Source organism: Bos taurus, chromosome 26 (assembly GCF_002263795.3).
Source record: "Bos taurus isolate L1 Dominette 01449 registration number 42190680 breed Hereford chromosome 26, ARS-UCD2.0, whole genome shotgun sequence".
Lineage (NCBI taxonomy): Eukaryota > Metazoa > Chordata > Mammalia > Artiodactyla > Bovidae > Bos > Bos taurus.
Genome location: NC_037353.1, coordinates 19,744,469 through 19,767,351, shown reverse-complemented (window position 1 = coordinate 19,767,351; position 22,883 = coordinate 19,744,469). Strand labels below are relative to the sequence as shown.

General features: G+C 37.9%; 1 protein-coding gene and 1 long non-coding RNA gene across 10 annotated transcripts in view; one reads left to right on the top strand and one right to left on the bottom strand.

Annotated features, from left to right (window-relative positions):
• Positions 1-22,883, top strand: part of HPSE2 (heparanase 2 (inactive)) — a 720,379-nt gene that overhangs the window by 490,732 nt on the left and 206,764 nt on the right. The window lies entirely within an intron of this gene.
• Positions 18,796-22,883, bottom strand: part of LOC132343945 (uncharacterized) — a 30,960-nt gene continuing 26,872 nt past the window's right edge. The window contains exons 2-3 of the long non-coding RNA XR_009492974.1: positions 19,498-19,563; positions 18,796-19,040 (exon numbers count right to left, since the gene is read on the bottom strand). This is a non-coding gene — a long non-coding RNA (uncharacterized lncRNA). The remainder of the gene's footprint in view (positions 19,041-19,497; positions 19,564-22,883) is intronic.

Below are 22,883 nucleotides of genomic sequence, written 5' to 3'. Positions count from 1 at the left end.
AGAGATGTTGGCCTATAAAAACAGTTTCACTTGGAGTTCAGTTTTTTTGTATAAAATAAAATTAATTTCTAAAACTAAAAAAAAAAAGCAGCACATATGTGTTATACCAATTATATGAAGTTATGGAATAGATTTTGAAAATTAGAAAATTAACTGCCTCTGTGGTTGTAGGCGGTAGAGACATGGATTGAGAAGGAAAGGCACAAGAGGGACTTTCCTTGGGTGATTGTAATGTTCTGTGCTCTGATAGGGATTTGAGTTACACAGGACTCTATATGATTTAGTCAGACTTCATCAGACGATAAACATTTAAGTTTTGTGCAGATCGTTATATGTGAAATTTACTTAAGAAAAAGAACCATATAGATATTGAACTGCAGTTAATAGTATGACTGATGAAGTGTGTAGGATAAAGTGTACTAAAGTCTACAACTTACTTTGAAATGCCTCAAAATATAAAATAAGTCAGTGGATGGATAGAAGGATAGACTGATAAGTGTGTGATGAAGCAAATGTAGCAAAATGTTATAGAACCTAGGTGGTACGTATATTGTTTTCACTATACAAATCTTTCTATCTGTTTCTATTTGAAATCTTTCATAATAAGATATTGGAAAAAAGCCTAAATTGTTATACCTAAATAAATAATATTATATATTATTAAATAATATATTGTGAAAATAATTATGAAAAATGGTAAAATGCTTTTAAGTGACTAAAATAAGATATAACATATACAATTCATACCTCAATAATGTAAAAACGCACAGGATTCAAAGAAAGGCACTGATGGGTTAGCAGTATTAACCTTTAGACATAGAGAACATAGGAACACTTATGGTCATCTTACTTTTCTGTAGTTTCCAATTTTTCTGTAATAGGGTTGTGTATTTCATTTTTGTTTATAATAAAGACCATCAGTACCCAGCTCTACCCTTCACAACCCCAACTCCCCCTCCCCAGAAGCAATCATCACAATTTTAGTCATTTCTGATATTTGTTTCTATATTTCTAAATAACAATCTAATGGTATTTTATATTTTTTGCAAGTTAAATATTATCAATTTCCTACTACAAAGGATGAGAGTTTAGCTCTCACATCTCCCTTACTCCTTACACACTGAAATGTACTTACATTTCCCTGTCCTCTAATATTTTATATCTTAAGTATTGGGTAGATCAGAATTCAGTGATCACAGTTTTATTGCCATGTAAATATGACTTGCAGAAGAGAATGTTTGTGCAATGATTACATTTTCTTTCTTCCACAACTTTTTGTTTTCCTGCAGTTAATAACTCTTTCATTTACTTAATTTCCCTTAGTCTTTCCCCAATTCATCCCTAAACTCTGTACCAGAGGGGTAAATCTTGCTCTTTGTGCAAACACTCCAGGTAGCCATCAGTTTCATCTCGTCCTTGGAGATGTTCTCCTGGAGCATTCTCTCCTCTGGTCCCATCTGGACTAGTTGATCTCCGTGCTTCCTGCACAGCTGTTGTCCTGGGATCTCCCTTTACCATCATCCTAGGGATTCCTTTTGGCTCTCTTATTTGTTGGATCCATGCCTTTTTATGAACTTCACTCCCCATTTTGGTGGAACATTTTTTTCCCAAGAACTTCCTGAGAAAAGATAAATGAGAGGTAAACATGTTGAGACCTTGTATTAGAGTTTGATTTATATTTTGGATGAATATGATTTCCCTTGGATTTTGATGCTTTGGCTCCATCTTCTTCTAGCTTTTCTTGTAACCTTTAAGAAATCGGATGCTTTTTAAATTTCCAGTCCTTTTATTTGCCCTGTTTCTTCTCTGTTGGTACTACTAAAATCTTTTTGTCCTCGGTGATCCTGTGTGTGACTCTCTTTTTATTCTGTTAATAGGTATGTGGTGGGCCCTATCAATCTGAAACTCATGCCCTTCAGTTTAGGGAAATTTTTCTGAATTTCCTCTTTGATGATTTTCATTATTATTTTTTGTGTGTGCTCTCTCTCTCTCTGTCTGCAATTTCCACAGTCAGATACCAGAACTCCTCAAGCAGTAGTCTTGTTGTTCAGTCTCTAACTTGTGTCCAACTCTTTGTGACCCCATGGACTGCAGCAAGTCAGGCTTCTCTGTCTTTCACTATCTCCCTGAGTTTGCTTAAACTTATGCTCATTGAATCAGTGATGCCATCCAACCATCTCATCCTCTACCACCCGCTTCTCCTCTTGCCCTCAGTCTTTCCCAACATCAGGGTCTTTTCCAATGAATCAGCTTTTTGCATCAGATGGCCAAAGTATTGGAGCTTCAACTTCTGCATCAGTCCTTCCAATGAATATTCAGGATTGATTTACAGATTGACTGGTTTGATCATACAAACAGTAGTCTAATTTTTATATATTTTTCTCTTGTTTTTTTTTCTTCTGTTTTCTGTTAAATCTCCTTAATCATCTAAATTTTCTGTTGAAATTTTCATATCTGTTATCATATTTCTGATTTTCAAAAACACTTTTTATTCCTCAAAGCTTCCTTTTTTTTTCTTTTTAATGTACTTTTTATTGAAGGATAATTGCTTTACACAATTTTGTTGTTTTCTGTCAAACCTCAACATGAATCAGCAGTAGGTATACATATATCCTCTCCCTTTTGAACCTCCCTCCCATCTCCCTCCCCATCCCACCCCTCTAGGTTGATACAGACCCTCTGTTTGAGTTTCCTGAGCCATACAGCAAATTCCTATTGGCTGTCTATTTTACATGTAATGTAAGTTTCCATGTTACTCTTTCTATACCTCTCCCCTACTCTCCCCATGTCTTAAAGTCTATTCTCTATGTCTGTTTCTCCATTGCTACCCTGTAGATAAATTCTTCAGTACCATTTTTCTAGATTCCATACATGTGTGTTAGAATGTGGTATTTATCTTTCTCTTTCTGACTCATTTCACTCTACATAATAGGTTCTAGGTTCATCCACTTCATCAGAACGGACTCAAATGTGTTCCTTTATATGGCTGAGTAATATTCCATTGTGTATATGTACTACATCAACGCTTCCTTTTTATGGCTTCTTATAGCTTCTTTCCTTGTTTCTGAATGCTTCTATCAATTTTAGTTGTGTTTGTTTGTTTCTTTTCGTACTTTCTCTTTTCTTCCTCCCTCCCTCCTTTTTCTTCCCCCTTTCCTTCCTTCTTCCCACTCTCCTTCCTTCTCTCTTTCTCCATTTCTTTCTCCCTCTCTTTCTCCCTCTCTCCCTCCCTTCCTTCCTTTCCTTTCTTCTCTGATAGTTTTTCTTATCATTTCTTCATTTAACTTTTTACCTCTGTATTCTTCCCTCCTTCCCTCATTTCTCTGTTTTTATCTTTCACATTAAAGATTTTCCTCAAATGTAAAATGATCCTTAAATCTCTATTCCTATTTAAGAGAGAGGCATGAAAACTGATTGGATCATTTTTGCTCATGAACATTTCTTCTTAGCTAGTTGGACGTCTATTTAGGGCGATCTGCCTGAGTTATTACTTTACGGGACTCCTAAATGTTCTTATCTTTTGGTCCTTTCTCATGTGCAATTTAGTTTTCCAGAGAAGAATTCTCTCTTCTGAGAACTTGGAAGTATAAATCTCCTAGCACCCTCACATCTAAGAAAGGAGCTGTATATCTCATTGTTTAGTGTGTAGCCTTTCACTCAGTCCTCTTGTTTCACCTCAACTCTGTTTGATGGTCTTAACTCTAGCTCAGCCTCCAATGCTCTGCTGTCTTGGAAATGGGACAGTTTCTCAACTATGTAGCACAGTGGATCATATTCATAGATACCACTGTATTATAATTAAAATAGAAACTTTAAAAATATTTATTTTAAAATAAATTCATTACTATTTACCACAAATTATGTATTTTTTATAAAATAACTATATTTTCCCAGCAATCCCACTGCTGGGCATATGCACTGAGGAAACCAGAAGGGAAAGAGACACATGTACCCCAATGTTCATTGCAGCACTATTTATAATAGCCAGGACATGGAAGCAACCTAGATGTCCATCAGCAGACAAATGGATAAGAAAGCTGTGGTACATATACACAATGGAGTATTACTCAGCCATTAAAAGGAATACATTTGAATAAGGTCTAATGAGGTGGATGAAACTGGAGCCTATTATACAGAGTGAAGTAAGCCAGAAAGAAAAACACCAATACAGTATACTAACGCATATATATGGAATTTAGAAAGATGGTAACAATTACCTCCATGCAAGACAGCAAAAATAGTCTTTGGGACTCTGTGGGAGAGGGTGAGGGTGGGATGATTTGGGAGAATGGCACTGAAACATGTATATCATCATATGTGAAATGAATCACCAGTCCAGGTTCGATGCATGAGACAGGGTGCTCAGGGCTGGTGCACTGGGATGACCCAGAGGGATGGGATGAGGAGGGTGGTGGGAGGGGGGTTCAGGATGGGGAACACATGTACACCCGTGAAGGAATCATGTCAATGTATGGCAAAACCACTACAATATTGTGAAGTAACTAGCCTCCAATTAAATAAATTTATATTAAAAAAGTAAATATATATATATAATAAAATAAAATAACTACATTTTCCAAAAAAGTTAGTGAGAAGAGTGGCATTATTTTTATTCTTGAAAATCTCTTTAATGCCTAGCTGGTGGCTCAGATGGTAAAGCGTCTGCCTGCAATGTGGGAGACCTGGGTTTGATCCCTGGGTTGGGAAGATCCTCTGGAGAAGGAAATGGCAACCCACTCTAGTATTCTTGCCTGGAAAGTTACATGGACGGAGGAGCCTGGTAGGCTACAGTCCATGGGGTCACAGAGTCGGACATGACTGAGCGACTTCACTTGATTGAAGATATGTGGATTCTTATATCTTCCATGTTTTGTAGCAATATATTGTTTGGCTTAAGATTATGCACACAATTTGCCCTCACAGAGGTATGTAGCTTAAAAAGGGAGGAGTATTTAAATAGCCTTTTTCAAATTCTTGTGGCTGTTCTCAGATACTATACCAAAATTCAATAAGTGATAGCTTCTTAAAGTTAGTTGCAATGTGGATGGATTATGAAGCCATATCTATGAACTTCTCATACTCCGATGCATAAATTTTCTGGTTTTGCATTTTGAATGTATCTTTTACCCAAGAATGATTTTAACATTATGCATTAATCATTTGGAAAATACTGTTTTGTTAGGTTGTGACACGTTGACACATTTTATTATGAAATATCAAAAAGCACATTTATTAATATCACCCCTGACCTAATCAGAAAAAGCCTTTAAGTTTTGAGAAGCTGACAACCTCATGGTGGCAGACACAAATATTCTAAAATTCTAATTTTCACTTAACAGTTCTAACTTTATAATCACCAACAAGTTCTATCTTGTTTACCTTGAGGTGACAGACTTATTTTTTTTCATTTTGAGAAAAATGTCTTCTAAGTACCCATCTGAATAACCATAAGTTGTCTGTCAGTCACTCTTTCAAGTAAAAATTTTGCTTCATGAAAAACATGACCAATTCAATTTGCAACCCAAATAATCATTTACTGTTTATCCTTGAGACAACCATTATCATAATTAGCTGTGAAAGTGACATCTTTTATGAATATTTCTCATTTAGTCATATAGAATATTTCTAAAACGTATACTCAGAGGTTAAAATTTAATAAAATTTGTAATTTTTATTACTCTATCAAAGGAATTATTAAGTAAAACTGACATTTTGTTTTAAGTATGTGACTTGACCACCAGCATGGTTTGATGTTCCTGCCTTGATCTGTATTAAGCTCTTGGGCTCATTGTTGCTTTTGTACCATCAGTCCAAGTGTCAAGCAGTTTTCCCAGTACAAACCATGAGAGTCAAATTATTTAACACTATTTAATCACCCTATGTATTTAGTGCCAAGCATTTGTGTTTAGTGACAATACACCAGGCGTATTTTACTGTCAGTCACATGAAAGAATTTATTTATCAATGATTAGTTGGTGCTGATGTTGGATAGATACAAGAAAAAGCTATGTCTGTAGATATGAGATATTAATATCCAGAGATGTTAACTTTGTCTTCATGATTGCAGTTAAACTTTTAATTTAATGTGTGTTGTTAAGAAATAGCCTGGGCTGATTTCTTTTACTAACTTTAATGACTTTTCATCTAGCAGGTATTCAGCAATGTCAGCCTCTATGAGTCTTCTGGCTACCTTGCGTATCTTTCTAGTTGGTGCAGTATGAAAACCTATTCTTTAAGATGCTTTTCTAAATTTATGTATACACTTCTGTATTTTAAATAGATAACCAGCAAGGACCTACTATATAGCACAGGGAACTCTGCTCAGTGGTACATGGCAGCTTGGATGGGAGGGGAGTTTGGGGGAGAATGGATACCTCTATATGTATGGCTGAGTCCCTTTGCTGTCTACCTGAAACTATCACAACATTGTTAATCAGCTATACTCTAATATAAAATAAAAAGCTTAAAAAATAAAGTTATTTTGAAGACTTCTCTAGATTTTAAATTTAGACAAGTCTTAAATAATTTTGAAATGCTATTTGCAAAATAAGACAAAAATGTTCTTACTTTCATATATGCCTAAGAAAAACATTAGAATTTCAAAATAACTTATTGGATGATTTTAAGGTTACACAGATGATAGCAGGTAAAATAAAAATAGCTTGTAATAATACAGTAGAAGTATTGAGAACAAAGTGAGTTAACCTGTGAAAACATACATATCTATACCCCAAAATATCATAGAAAAATCTAGAAACAAGAATAAATAAGTACATATTCCATTATGTCAGGGCAATGACATTGTCACATGTTATATAGATTCTTATGAGAAAGTGAGAGTGAAAATGGCAAATAATTGTCATCATGTTATTATGAAAATAGCTTTGATCTCATGGACTTCCAGAATCTTGGGGACTCCCAGGTGTCCCTGGACCATACTCTGATAACCACAGATGTAGAGTGAGGGTAGGCATCAGAGAGTCTGGTTGTTTCTCAATATTCTTGTTTCCAGCCCCTTTTCTCCCCTATTCTCAAAGGCACCTGGTGCTTCCAGCTTCTGAAACTTTATAGGGTTCCACAGCAAGAAGCAGCCTGCTTTTGGGTTTCCCTGAAAGGATTCACAGGTGTAAAATTCAGCCTCCTCCAGTTAGCTAAGTCAGTTACCACTCTTCCTTCTGTTTTCTAATATCAACATTTTTACTGTGGTATTTTCCTGTCCTGTTCTCTTAGACCTTCTGGGTTAATACCTTTCTCTCTCTCTCTCTCTTTCTTTTTTTGGTCCCATTGCCATTGTTTCAGTGGGATTTTGGGAGTGAGCTTAGGAAATCCTGTTTTTAAACACCATATTTGACTTGAAATTCTGCTATCTGCTTTTTTGATCTTCTAGGATTATTTTTAATAACAGAAAATTTAAAGATTAATTTAAAAATATGAAGTTAATGTTAATATTTAGCCACTTATATATGAACACATGTGTGCTCAGTTCTGTCTGACTCTTTTGCAACCCCATGGACTGTAGCCCACCAGGCTCCTCTGTCCATGGAATTTTTCAGGCAAGAATACTGGAGTGGGTTGCCATTTCCTACTCCAGGGGATCTTCCCGACCCAGGGAGAGAACCCACGTCTCTTGCATCTCCTGCACTGGCAGGCACATTCTTTACCACTTGCGCCACCTAAGAAGCCCCATTTATCAAGTTAGGCAAACCCAAATATTCTCTCTGCTTAGGCCTCATCAGAGACAAAGAGAATAAAAAATTATAGCTATGTAGCCCAGACATCAGGATTTTGAAATTTATTACATGCTTCTGACATTTAGTGAGGACTGAGAACTACTGCCCTGGATTCTTCTGATTGAGCAGGTAGCCTGTGAGCACTTGAACTCCAGAGAGCACACTCAGCATACAGCTTCTAGACCACCACCAGCAGCAGCACCACCTGGGGGCTTGTGAGAAATGCACATTCTCAAGTCGCATTCCAGACTGACTGAATCAAGGCCCAACAATCTGTTCTAGCACACCCTCCACATAATTCTGATGCTCTCTGACCTTGAGAACCACAGAGGATGACTGCCTGCTCTCTAAGAATGCATTCATCACTGAATTTTTTGGCATAAAACTTTATTCAGTAGCTTCTCTTCTGACATGGCAATGGGACAAAAGAAGCAAGAAAAATTTTCTTGGGAGTTAGCCTTTAGAAAATTCCTGCCTCTTGTAATCAAAGACAGAGCTTCAAATTATCTAATTTTCAAGAAGTTTTTCTTTCTTATAAGAAAGTCCTATATTAAAGTCTTTCTTTCCTATAAGAAAGAGAAAAGAAAGTTTTCTCTTTTTGGTCTTGGTCTGCACTTATATACCTCACTTCTGCTGTTGTAAGAAAATTAAATATGATGCATATAATATAGCTGTAGGCTTAAATAGATCAATTTTAAGAGATCAAGTGTATAATTTAGACTTTTGGCTATATTTAAAGGCATAAAAATGAACATTTAAAAAAGTCATCGCAAGAGCAACTATGGGTTTGCACACAATGTAAGTAAATGTGAGCAAAATGACCCTGAGAATAGCATCTATTTGAAAAATCATGAACATTTCCAGAGGTGATTGGACATTAGAGTGACTTTGTAAGCAACAATTCTGCTTAAAGGAAAAAGCTGAAAGAATCTCACATAGGTAATCCGTTTTAGAGAAAAGAGTGCTAATGAAATGCAAGCTTTATTTACCAAAAAAAATGGAGAAAAAAGCAATGTGATTCACAGGAGTGTTAAAACTTATTTAAAACACTATTTTGGAAGTGAAGAACTTCTAGGGCTGCATCTTATAGTTTGGAAGAAAGAACAAGAACTTTGAAGTCAAATAGCCTTGGGCAGAATCCCTCTGATTCTTAGTAGGTTGTGGCCTTGTGAAGAAACAATCTTTCAGAGCTGTTTCCCATCTATAAAGTAGGGCTAATGTCTACTTCACAAAACTGTTATTAAAATTAAATGAGGTAATGCATGAAAAGCACTTTGTGCAGTGCACACAACAACATATTGAGTCCTCATGAAATGTTGAGTTCCCTTTTCCTTTCCCCTTCTGTCTTTCTGTGACCCTTCCTAATCTCTCTGTTTCTGGAAGTGTCTTGCTATATAATATACAGATGTTTAGGACCTATTCTATTACTGAACATCTTTATATTGGATTGGTCAAAATGTTAGCTTGGGTTTTTTTTTAACATCTTACAGAGAACCCTGACGAACTTTTTGGCCAACCCCAATAGCACTGTGTGGACGCTTCAAGTCTTTTGCTTATAGTCTTTTCAATCAAAGGAAGAAACTGAGTGGTTCTGTGAGGTAAACCTGTTGTGTTTTGTTTATTAATTCATTCAAGAGATATTTATCGAGCATGTGTTATATCAGGCATTGTGCTAGATCTTAAAGATAGACTCAGGAGAAAAAATGAGACAAGAGCCTTCCCCATGAGGAGCTTAGTGGTCTTCTAGTTAGCAAAGAGTTTATCCCTCCAGTGATCACTTCTATAAGCCATACCTATTCTTCTGGAAGAAAAGATAGAAAGGGAGAGGTGCTCCTGGTGGAGGAAATAAGAATGACAATAGGAAGCAAATCTTTGTGGGCCCCAGAGAGAGCTATGCCTAGATAAATGTCTGCGGCAGAGCATTTAAAAAGGAAAGGATAAGGAGGAAAGGGAGCCGTGAATAACATGGAGCTTGACTGCAAAAGAATTAGAGAAAAAGAAAGAGAGGAAAAAAGATCTTTCTAAAATAGTGTTGAAGAATCAAAGAAGCTCCATTTTAAGAAAGTGAAGATTGGAAATTCCCAGTGGTCCAGTGGTTTCGAGTCCATACTTTCACTGCCTAGCCTGGGGTTCAATCCCTGCTCAGGGATCCTGCAAGTCATGCAGAATGACCAAGGGGGCAAAAAAGTGAAGATTATACACACACACACACCTGTAAGGATGTATTTTATTTAATTGGGCCTTTTCTGGTGTCAAACTCTGTGTTAAGTTCTTTACAGAAGTGTTTCAGAGCGTGGGTTTGCTGCCTAACAGACTGAGTTCAGGTCCTTAGCACCTACTGTCTGTGTGACCTTGGGCAAGTTGCTCAGTACCTCATTGAGCCTCAGTGTCTTCATTTGTAAGTTCAGTTCAGTCACTCAGTCGTGTCCGACTGTGATCCCGTGGACTGCAGCACGCCAGGCTTCCCTGTCCTCCACTATCTCCTGGAGTTTGCTCAAACTCATGGCCATTGAGTCAGTGATGCCATTCAACCATCTCATCGTCTGTCACCCTCTTCTCCTGCCTTCAATCTTTCCCAGCATCAGGGTCTTTTCTAATGAGTTGGCTCTTTGCATCAGGTGGCCAAGGTACTGGAGCTTCAGCTTCAGCATCAGTCCTTCCATTGAATATTCAGGATTGATTTCCTTTAGGATTGACTATTTGATCTCCTTGATCAGAGCACATACATATACATAAAACCAGAAAGAAGGCTAAATGTGGCATTATCTCCAGGTTCTCATAGGGGTCTCCTCTGCCTAAGGAGGGAAAGTTTGAGAAATGCCAATCTAGGGCTTACACATAGATAATAACATCTGCCATTCATTAAAGCTGCCCAAGCACAGGATGTACATTATATCAAGGGTAACTGCTACCTGTATGGATGTTAAATGGCTGCATGTGGGGACTTACTAAGCTTGAAATTCTAAGATCACCCCTCTATCGTTGTGCCAGGTCCTGACTCTAATGCTTAATTATCTTGTACAAGTCATTTGACTGCACTGTCTCAGTTTTTCTGTAAAATAAGTACTCATTAAAAAAATTTTTTTACTCTGTGCCAAACACTGTTTCAGGTTCTTGAGATAGATCAGTAAACAAAACATACAAAAATCCCTGTCCTTATGGAGCTTAGATTCTGGCAGGGAAATAGGGATTGGTTGGAAGGTAGAAAAGATGGGTAGGTAGAAAGGCAATAAACAATAAATATAACAAAATTTATGTTATAAAAAGTCAAAAGTTGAAATAAAGGAAGTACTGTAGGGAGGAGGCCAACTGCAGTATTAAACAGAGTGATCTATGAGAAGGTGAGATTTGACCAAAGATGTAAAAAAGTTGAGGAAATTAGCCAAGCTAATACCCTGAGGAAGTGTGTTGTAGGCAAAGGAGAAATTAGATCAAAGGTTCCAAGATGGGAATGGATCTTAGGTATCATATTCATTCCCACCATGTAGAATTATTGTGAGGATAAGTGAAATAATGCATGTATAAAGCCTTCAACACTTAAAATCATGAGTGTTTAATATGTTTTGGTTACAATTATTATTTATCATTTTTATGGAAGTCAGATTTCTAAATATCAATATGTTGTAGAATCTTTCAGACTGATCGGCATAGTACATGAATGGAAATGGTGCCTCTTTGAAACTGCTGTTTTCCTCCCTACATAGTCTTGACTTTTATACATACTACTATGAGATGAAAAAATGTATTTATTGTCTTTGAACAATTTCCTTCCTTGGCAAAAATCATGCAAAAAGTGTAAACTGAAGCCAAATGGTAGCTGTAACCATTTTCCCCAAGTATTCAGTTGCTTTATCAGTCTCTCAGTGGTTACTGTCTGAAAGGTCCATATGGTGAAAAGCATAACCATTTTCTATGGAGGACTTACCAGTATTCCCAACCAATCTAACCATTTTTCCTTTCCATATCTCTTTTCTTTTTTAGAAGAAAAGAATGTGAGATGTTAATGTTATTAGAATTTGATTTTGGCTGTCTCAAACTCTCAAATCCTCAGAGGAATCAGAGCTCTCTATACATAGTGTTTTATATAATATATTGTGTGGGGTAAGGATGATGAAAATTGAACAGATGAGTACTAACTGAAAACCTTCCATCTGCCAATGTTTAATACACCAGATATTGTTGTATTAAATCCTTGAAAACCCTGACTACCTTTTTGTTCAAACTGTGGTCCAAACCAGCAGCATAAGCACGACCTGGGAGATGTTAGAAATGCAGACTCTTGGGCCCCACCCCAGACCAGCTCTTGACTCAGAAAACTTGCATGCTCTATCACTCAGTCGTGTCTGACTCTTTGTGTCCCCATGGACTGTAGCCCGCCAAGCTCCTCTGTCACTGGAATTTTCTAGGCAAGAATACCACTTCCTATTCCAGGGGATCATTCACACCCAGGGATTGAATGCCCATCTCATGTCTCCTGCATTGGCAGGAGGATTCTTTAGCACTGTGCCACCTGGGAAGCCCACTGAGTCAGATCTGTATTGTAATAAGAACCCCAGGTGTTGCACAGCCACACTGAAGTCTGAGAATTACTGCCCTGATGAGACACATAGCATTAGCACCATCCTTCTCAGATGAGGAGAGTAAGCTTCCGAGAGAGCAGGTAACTTGTCTAAACACCACAAGTAAAGGGTGATGCAGGAATTAACTGAAGTCTCTCCATAGAGTCCAAACTCTTTCTACTACATTCTTTCCCTCACGAGTTCTTTTTAATAGGTATATTTCATAGTCTATTTTATACAGAAAAAAGTAAATTAGCTTCTATTTGAACCTACTTTGAAAGCCTCTGCCTAGACAGTCTGAGATAAACAACTGGTCCATAGAAGCAAGCCTAGAAGATGATAATTGAGTTTGTGTGTGGCTGTGGGCGGATGAGTCACACGCTCTCCGGCTCTTAAGAGGTAAGCTGCCTCTCTGTTGAATTAGGAAACCCAAGTGTAATTGTTGGCAGGATTCTCCCCAAATCCTGTTCTGATGAGCAGAAGACAAGAGCAAATGGAGAAAGGCAGACCATAGCCTGAGGAGATGAACAATCTGGCGAACGAGTCAGGGAATGTCTTTTTTGATGAGCAAGGAGGTATTTATATGGTTTGCCTTGAGTCAGTCGCCTCTGATGTTGGGAAAACAGACTGGGAACAGCTGGACCACACTTTGGACCAGTTGCCACAACAACTTGATACATTTGTCTCTGGTGTCATTTGATCACTTTGAATGCTGTTATTACCTCCGTGTGGATGTTTGACTTTCAGGCTTACTTCGTGCAGTGAGCACGTCTGTTTGATTGTGTTCCTCAGATTACATGGAGTGTTGATTATATCTTTTGGGAGTTTGGGTTCTAGGATTACAGGACATGGCAATCTCACAGGTGCCTGGATCCGAGGCTCCCATAGAACCACTGTTGTATTTACCATTATCAGAACTCTGATTTCCAAGAATAAATCACACCTGATGGTATCTGGGAAAATCGTACAGATATTCAAAGTCATCTCCAAATTTCAGTTTCTCCTCGCCGATGATTTTTGTGAGCAACACCTTGCAAACTTGATCTCAGCACAGAAGTGATGGTTGTTACTATTATTTAGTATTTACCTTTTTCTTGGACAAGTTAGGCAAGACCCAGTTTGAAGGTTTGCAAAGTAAATTGAATGCATTTGTGTGATTTAAAGAGCTGCTTAAATCTTTCCTCCAAAGAAGTTTAGAAATGACTGGTCTCTTGATAAATTGAAAGTGAGCCCAGCTACTGTCACAAGAAGAAAGGCTGAAGGTTCTGCATGAATCATTTACCCCAACAGACATTTGTTCTCCTTAAGAAAATTGGCTGTTTTCTCTTTTCTGATAAGAAATGATCCCAGCTCCCAAATTTATGGCAGCTGAAACTGAAGGATATATTTATATTACCAGGCCAGTGCCCCCCACCACAACATTCTCTAAATGTCATAGTTGGGCTTCTTTCTAAGGAACAAAATCTCAGAGAATTCAAGTAAGCAAAGAGAAAAAAAAAATTATGTCATTAGAAGCTAGGGAGGATGATTTTGAGCATGTGCAGGATGTAATTTCATTATTGTCTAGAGTTACACGGCTGTTTCTGGAATCAGGGAGTTTCCTAAACAGAATATATTGTTGTTAGATGGCAGCATAACTGTGGTTTTCTGCTGGTATTTTAGTGCGGAGGTGGATAGCTGTTTCCTGTAATTTCCACCCCCCTCTTTTTTTCTCTCTTCCCACTTCATTTTGTATAAATAAAAGGAATCAAAAGAGTAACAAAAGAACCACCACCAACAAACATTTCTGTTAAAGTTCTAAACTTGGCCTAAAATTCAAGGAATTCAAATTTTCTATCATTTGAAAAAATTCATTTATATTGTGTGTAATTAACATAGATTTTCAATGCTTGTTCAACTTTTACATAAGACGCTTTAATGTGAATCACATGAAAAATGTGGTCAAGTATTATGAGCACTTTGACATTTGCATTTCCTGTTCTGTGTGGGTAATTTTGTAAATTTGGGGTTAGCCTAACAGACTGGGAGGGGGGCAAAGAGGAAGTTGGCCAGCTTGTTTGGAAAATGCCCTTCCTTATTGAGTATTTGGCATGCCCTAAGTGAAGGGCTGGTGATTTCCCTGCAGCATGGGGAACGTTATCTCATGAAGAGCCAAGTTTTACCATAAGGAGAGCATAAAAAGCCTCTGTTCCAGCAGGGCAGTATCATCAGTGTCACCAACAGCAGCGTTCTTTCAGTGCTTGAGAAAACCAACTTACTGAGTGAGCAGACTATGGACTGGAAGGACTCAAAACCCAGGAAAGACCTCCAGGTCAAAACCCCAGGAAAGACCCCCAGATTCTTACACAGTTAACCACAAGAAGCCAGAACTACATGCTGTTTCTTTGAGTTTAAGACACTTTTAAGGTAATCAATCCTTTTATAATTGTAATGAAAGTTGTTGGTTTTCTTAGAAAAATGTATGTGTATGCAAAAATACACCCACGCACATACAATTTTACGTGTGATTTCAAGGTGTTTATGGATCCCCTGAAGCCCATCGATGGACCTAAAGGAATTCAAATACCCTGTGTTAAGAATTAGGTTTGAGCAGCCTTCTTCCTCAGAGAAGACAATGGCACCCCACTCCAGTACTTTTGCCTGGAAAATCCCATGGACGGAGGAGCCTGGTGGGCTGCAGTCCAGGGGGTCACTAAGAGTCGGACATGACTGAGAGACTTCCCTTTCACTTTTCACTTTCATGCATTGGAGAAGGAAATAGCAACCCACTCCAGTATTCTTGCTTGGAGAATCCCAGGGACGACGGAGCCCGGTGGGCTGCTGTCTATGGGGTCACACAGAGTCAGACACGACTAAAGCAACTTAGCAGCAGCAGCAGCAGCAGCCTTCTTCCCATCATACTACTAACTCTCATACCCTCAAGTCTTCTTTTAAAATGTCTTTGAAGTAGAACACATAAAGTCCCAACAATCTCAATATAAATTATTATTGTATAAGAAGAGGCAGAAAGGGGTTGTGGGAACCAGAAGAAAGAAATCTTAGTCTCCCCTCCATCACTTCACTCCATGTTTTGTTTATGATTAGTGTTTATTAATCCACCCCACTCTAGTACTCTTGCCTGGAAAATCCCATGGACAGAGGAGCCTGGTAGGCTGCAGTCCATGGGGTCGCTAAGAGTAGGACACAACTGAGTGACTTCACTTTCACTTTTCACTTTCATGCACTGGAGAAGGAAATGGCAACTCACTCCAGTGTTTTTGCCTGGAGAATCCCAGGGACGGGAAGCCTGGTGCGCTGCCGTCTATGGGGTTGCACAGAGTCGGACACGACTAAAGCGACGCAGCAGCAGCGTTTATTAAAGCACTATGCAGAGAAATGGACATGATACGCAAAAAAGACACATAAATGTCTGAGACATTTTATTTTTATCTTACTTTATTTTTCCTGGAAATATATTTGCCAGAATTTGGATGTGAGAGAAAAGCAGGCAGTGAAATGTTTGTATAATCTCATGATCCATACAATTTCTATGAATTCCTCCCTTATAGATTCATGGAATGTTGCTGGTAGGCATGTATTCCTGCCCAGAACTTCTGGGAACATCTATAAGGACAAACATTTTACAATCGTAGTAAGAGTTTTAATTAACATAAAATAATGCACAACCCATATATAACAGATATTTAGTGAACAGACTGCAAAAAGCTGCTGATTATTCTGGCACAGCATCATTTTGCATTATCTATAATTAGCGATTGCTTTCTGCTGTCTTGCTTCTGTGATTGAGCTTCTGCACTTCTAGAGATACGCTGTGTGCAAGTTTAGCAGAGAGACAGGAAAATCCTCTGGATGCCATCTACCCTAGTCTCATCCCTTTCTTTCCTCTCCATTCAGTGCTCTGTCTACCTCCATTTACTCAGATCATGATCACTTTCTGTCTCCTGGGAACCCTCAATTCACATGGTCTCTGTTGCTTGCCTCCTTGGTCTCTGCCCAAGGCACATACATAATTAGAGCTATAATTCTAGTGTCTCCAGGAAGAAGGAAACTGATATCTTTTTATATGTAATTGTCATTTTATTTCATCTTTGCTACTTGTCAATGTCTTTGGAGTCTCTTGTCTTTCCAGCCCCTGCCCACTTTTATTACTAAATACTATCATTTTAATTTATATATGGTTTTGTAGTATGGAAGAAATTCCATTCGACTTGGGAAACAGAGATCTTAGCCTTCTATCTATAATCTGCTATTCAAAAGTTGTAGGGCCTTAGGCAAGTCAGTTCATTTTCTGAGTCTTGATTTCTTCATAAAATGAAGGTAATATCTTCCTCATAGAATTATTGTGCAAGAAAAAGAAGTGACATATGTTAAAGTATAAGGTTGAACCAAATAAAATTGACAATAGTCAATAATTTTTGGCCCACAAGAAAGGCAATTTCATGTGGTTCAACTAATATCAAGCACAGTTCAGTTCAGTTCAGTCGCTCAGTCGTGTCTAACTCTTTGTGACCCCATGAATCACAGCATGCCAAGCCTCCCTGTCCATCACCAACTCCCGGAGTTCACTCAAACTCATGTCCATCGAGTTGGTGATGCCATCCAGCCATCTCATCCTCTGTCGTCCCCTTCTCCTCCTGCCCCCGATCCCTCCCAGCATCAGAGTCTTTTCCAATGAGTCAACTCTTCGCATGAGGTGGCCTAAGTACTGGAGTTTCAGCTTTAGCATCAATCCTTCCAATGAGCACCCAGGACTGATCTCCTTTAGGATGGACTAGTTGGATCTCCTTGCAGTCCAAGGGACTCTCAAGAGTCTTCTCCAACACCACAGTTCAAAAGCATCAATACTTCGGCGCTCAGCTTTCTTCACAGTCCAACTCTCACATCCATACATGACCACAGGAAACCATAACCTTGACTAGACGGAATTTGGTTGGCAAAGTAATATCTCTGCTTTCCAATATACTATCCAGGTCATAACATTCCTTCCAAGGAGTAAGCGTCTTTTAATTTCATGGCTGCAATCACCAAGTGCAGTGATTTTGGAGCCCAAAAAATAAAGTCTGATGCTGTTTCCTGCTGTTTCCCCATCTATTTGCCATGAAGTGATGGGACCAGATGCCAGGATCTTAGTTTTCTGAATGTTGAGCTTTCAGCCAACTTTTTCACTCTCCTTTTTCACTTTCAACAAGAGGCTTTTTAATTCCTCTTCACTTTCTGCCATAAGGGTGGTGTCATCTGCATATCTGAGATTATTGATATTGCTCCTGGCAATCTTGATTCCAGCTTGTGCTTCCTCCAGACCAGCATTTCTCATGATGTACTCTGCATATAAGTTAAATAAGCAGAATGACAATATACAGCCTTGACATACTCCTTTTCCTATTTGGAACCAGTCTGTTGTTCCATGTCCAGTTCCAACTGTTGCTTCCTGACCTGCATGTAGGTTTCTCAAGAGGCAGGTCAGGTGGTCTGGTATTCCCATCTCTTGAAAAATTTTCCACAGTTTCTTGTGATCCACACAGTCAAAGGCTTTGGCATAGTCAATAAAGCAGAAATAGATGTTTTTCTGGAACTCTCTTGCTTTTTCCATGATCCAGTGGATGTTGGCAATTTGATCTCTGATACCTCTGCCTTTTCTAAAACCAGCTTGAACATCTGGAAGTTGACGGTTCACGTATTGCTGAAGCCTGGCTTGGAGAATTTTGAGCATTACTTTACTAGCATGTGAGATGAGGGCAAAAGTTTGAGCATTCTTTGGCATTGCCTTTCTTTGGGATTGGAATGAAAACTGACCTTTTCCAGTCCTGTGGCCACTGCTGAGTTTTCCAAATTTGCTGGCATATTGAGTGCAGCACTTTCACAGCATCGTCTTTCAGGATTTCTGGAATTCCATCACCTCCACTAGCTTTGTTCGTAGTGATGCTCTCTAAGGCCCACTTGACTTCACATTCCAGGATGTCTGGCTCTAGGTGAGTGATCACACCATTGTGATTATCTGGGTCAAGCACAGACCCTTGTAAATTGGAAATAGTCAACAATGTTGGATCTGAATCTGTTTCAATTAGGGGTAATGGAACAATCATTACAAGGTTGCTTCTTAGATATCTTCCCTGATAGATATCTTCCCTGATCACACTGAAAAACACACACGAAGATTCCTGAAGAACACCCTTCACAGTGCTGTGGGAAGACACTTAAGGTCTATTCTGCAATATATCCCAACTTTCCCCTGAGGATAAAATATGAAAGTTTCAGGATCACAGTATTAGATAACAGAAGGGATTTCAGGCCCTCTAGAAAAGAATAGCCTTAAATACTGCACTTCTAAATTTTTCAACCTTCTTGCCAAAGTTATATTGGTATTTAATTAATAAAATTATGTTATAGCACATGTATTAAAGAGTACTTAGAACTTTGTTTTGGTCAAAACAATATTATTATTCAACTTTGCAGATGATGAAAAAGAGGTTGAGAAAAGTTATATAATGTAATAAATGTATCTTTGTTACAATATAATAATTCATCAATTAATATATTTAGTTAATAGCAAAGCCTTTACCAGAACCTAGATTTCTAGAACCTCATGTTTTCTTCATTTCTTTACTCATCTGGCACATATTTATTAAATACCTGCTATATAACAGACTGTGTGCTTCTTCTGGTCAGTCCCATGTTGCAGTTCATCAGTTGGAACTGATGCTTAAGTGGAGTCATCTCCAAGTTCCATTTTAGTTCTAGATACAGTTCTATTCTTAATAGAAACAAGACAAAAAACTGTCAGAATTTCCAACAATTTCTGTTAGAATGATACCAGTGCTGCTTTTTAACATTTTGCCCAAAGAGATAAATTGAGCATCTAATAATAGATTGGAAACAAAATTGGTCTAATCCATGTTGTGGTGATATAATATGGTACTTTATGATTAGGTGTTATATTTAATTTGGATATTAATATATAAGGCAATGAAATAGAAGAAGATAAAGGTACAGAGGAACAGGAACAAAGAGAGGAAAATGATCATTTATGATGCTTCTTTTTAGAAGATGCTTTTCTTTTTTCAACACTCACCAGGAGGACATTTGAAGGGAGATGAAAACTAAAAGTGCTGAAAACAGACTTATTCCTTAAAGATGATCAGTTTTCTCAAGGCTGAGCCTGCCTTTAGTATGCACATTAGGAGATGTTGGGTTTGGGGAGAGATTAATACCTCAAATCAGTTGTAAATGCACACGCCTCCAGTTACAGGTGGTCCAGAATAATAGTTTTACGTGTCCTAGAAGGGCATTAAAAATAAAATCAGTGGGTTACTTTCTTCAAGTGGTAATTTAATTAAAATGTGAAACATCAAGGAGGCAGAAAACTAGCCCCTACCCTTCTCATGTCCATTGGCCATCAGCTAGCTCTTCAGGGCCAGTTAGCACTGTAAGTAGCTCCTCTCTCTAACGTTTCTCAAGACCCAAGAAACTTCTCAGTTAATTGACATGTTCCTAGAACACTCACTGCAAAACGCTGTTTGTACTTTTAAGAAACTTGATACATGAATTTTATTCCTTATAAATTTTAAACCATAAACATGGTTTATGACATGCAAGGCTGGCTATGTGGCTATGTGACCTGTACAGTTTCACATAGGGCTCCATGCTTAGAAGGGCTCTGTACTTAGATTAATGTTTTATCGTCAATGTCCTGAAATTCTTTGTTTTTAACAAGGGGTCTTGCATTTTCGTTTTGTACTGGATCCCACAAAGTATGTAGCTAGTCCTGTCTCCTTATAATCATTTTTAGACTTTTCTTGCTCTGTTTAAAAATTTTCATGAAAATGCTAAATTTTGTTGTGAAGATTATCAAATAATTATCTAACCTGATACAGTAAGGGGCATGAAGGACTAAGAAATGAACAGTGTGAATTCAGTGTGATTCTTCTCTGCTTCCAAAATGTCAAATACTAAAATTCCCCATTCTCAGATTAATCTTTCCCAAGTCATTTTTACTACAAAACTAGCCCATGCCTTCTCCCTGGTGAAATAGTTATATGTGTCACATACTGATTATATGCCTTGTACTTTATATGTTTCATCTAATTTAATCCTCATAACAACCATGGATGGTTGGTAGTATTATACCCTGAGGTATAATGATGAGGAACGCAAGGCTCAGAGGGCTTCACTTAATTTGCTCAGGATTTAAAGCTCAGTCTAATTTTTGGTTGGTTGGGTGTTTGCATAACCAGCATCTGTCCCCCAGTTACACAGAGATCCTTCTTTATGTAAGACCAATGTTTAGTTTCTATTAAGTCCTCTCTAATTATCTCTCAGTCCTGACCCCTTTCATTTTCTTTGTCTCATCTCCTGACTTCTCCCATATTCTCATTCTTTTTTCCCTTGTTTCTTACTCCTTCTAGACCTAGACTCCCCTTTCTCTCTCATTCTCTAGTCAATGCAAATTCTCTTTCACTGTAAAGAAATTCCTACATATCTCTAAGCTTTTCACAAATAACCACTTTGGCTGCCTTTTACAATTTTATGACTTTGATATCATCTTGTAAACAAAATTTATGTAAACCAGCCATCCCTGTAGGAAAGCAGTAACTATTTTGCATAAATCATGGAAAATATTCTTCTCCAGGTAGTCAGTTACAGCAATTTTGCTATCATTATCACTGCATATTGATTGATTTCTCAGCAAACAATGTAGATCGGATACTGTTGAATTAATTAATGCCTTTCTACCTTAATTTTACAAATTAAATACCCTGGCATGTCAGTATTTTTAAAGAAAATAGAGTTGTTATTAGCATTCAGTTATTTAAATTCTATTCAACAAAGTTCCTTTTGATTATAATAAAGACCATTGTGTGTGTTAGTTGCTCAGTCATGTCCAGCTTTGCAACTCCATGGACTGTAGCCCACCAGGCTCCTCTGTCCATTGAATTTTCCAGGCAAGAATACTGTAGTGGTTTGCCATTCCCTATTTTGTCTCACCTAGACTGTCAATATTCAGCTAACTAACTGGTCTCCCTGTAACTTCCCATTTTCTCCTTGGTAATCTCAACATTTTAGAATGACATGTTGGGTTTATCATAATCTGGATGTGATTTATCATTCCAGTTTTATCCTTCTCCATTCTTCTGCCTCCCTCACCCCTGGGCATGCTATTTTCCAATTGAGATAATGGTTCTTCTTCCATAGTATGCACTTCCATGCTAGTGCTATTTCTTCTTCCTGGAATGCCTTTCTTTCCCTTCTCTGTCTTACAAAAGCTTACCTCTCCTTTAGAGTTGAGCTCCCATGTCAGACTTCTAAGTCTTTCTTAAGTAATCTCCTACCTCAAAATAGCAACCATTAAATTGGAGTTTCCTTCTTTTTTGCCCTTCCTTTCTTGATCTTTGCAACTGGGGCTTGTTATTATGCACTAAATTTAAAGATTCATAAGAAAAGTAAAAAAAGTAGTGGAGGATGAAGAATTACAAAATTCATTAACAAACAATGCAGCGTACAATTCATCTCGGCTTATTATTTGAGGATTAGTTATTTTCAATCAGTCGGTAAACACTGGATGATATGTAAGGATATTATACAAGGCCTCTGCCTTCAAGATACTTACAATATAGTTCTTTACATCAAACTAAATGAATAATACAAGAGTAGATAATTACGTACACTAATTTTGAGACCTAGATTAGCCAAATTTATAGATTTTACAACTGAAGGCACTTCATGAGATCATTTGACTTGGCCCCCTAACTCCAAGAAAGAACTTAGTGACCCCATTCCGTAGGTGGGACAAATAAGAGTCAAAGAGGAACCAGAACCCAGTATGTTTCCCTCCTTGTGTGGAGTTTCCCTCCTCCCTCTTGGCTCTATATTATCATCAGACAATTCATCAACAAATTCTGCTAGTTCTACCTTCAAAATGTATCCAGAGTCAAAACACTTCTAACCATTTTAACTACTACCATCAATATTTAAAACAGCTTTCATTTCTTAACCAGATTATTGCAATAGCCTCCTAACTGATCTCTTTGCTCCCACATATAGCCTATTTAAACAAGCATCTAGAGTGATATTATCATTCCTCTGCTCAGAATCCTGCAATATCTCTTCATCTGTCTTAGAAAAATAACCAAAGTCTTTAGGTTGGACTATAAGGACCTACATTAACCGCGTCCCTGAATTCATCTCCTGCTGCCATCCTCCTGCCTGCTGTCAACTCTACTTCCTTGAACAGGACAGCCACGCTCCCATCTTTGATCTTTTCATTTGCTTTTCCCTTTGCCTACAGTCATCTTCCTCCAAAATCCTCATGACTCTCTCATTTCAGTATTCTGTTCCAATGACCTCTAATGAGAGTGGCCTTCCCTGGCCACCTTTTGTAAAAAGGCACAATTTCCCTCAGTCCAATACTTCATGTATCACCTTTTTCCTGCTTTATCTTTTTCTTCATAGCATTTATTCCCAGTCTAATACATTTATTATTTTATTTTTATTTTTTCTCACTCTTCTAGAATGCAAATTCCATGAGAGTAGAGGCATTGTCTATCATATTTAATGCTATATTTAATGCTATATCATATTTAATGCTATATTCCCAGTA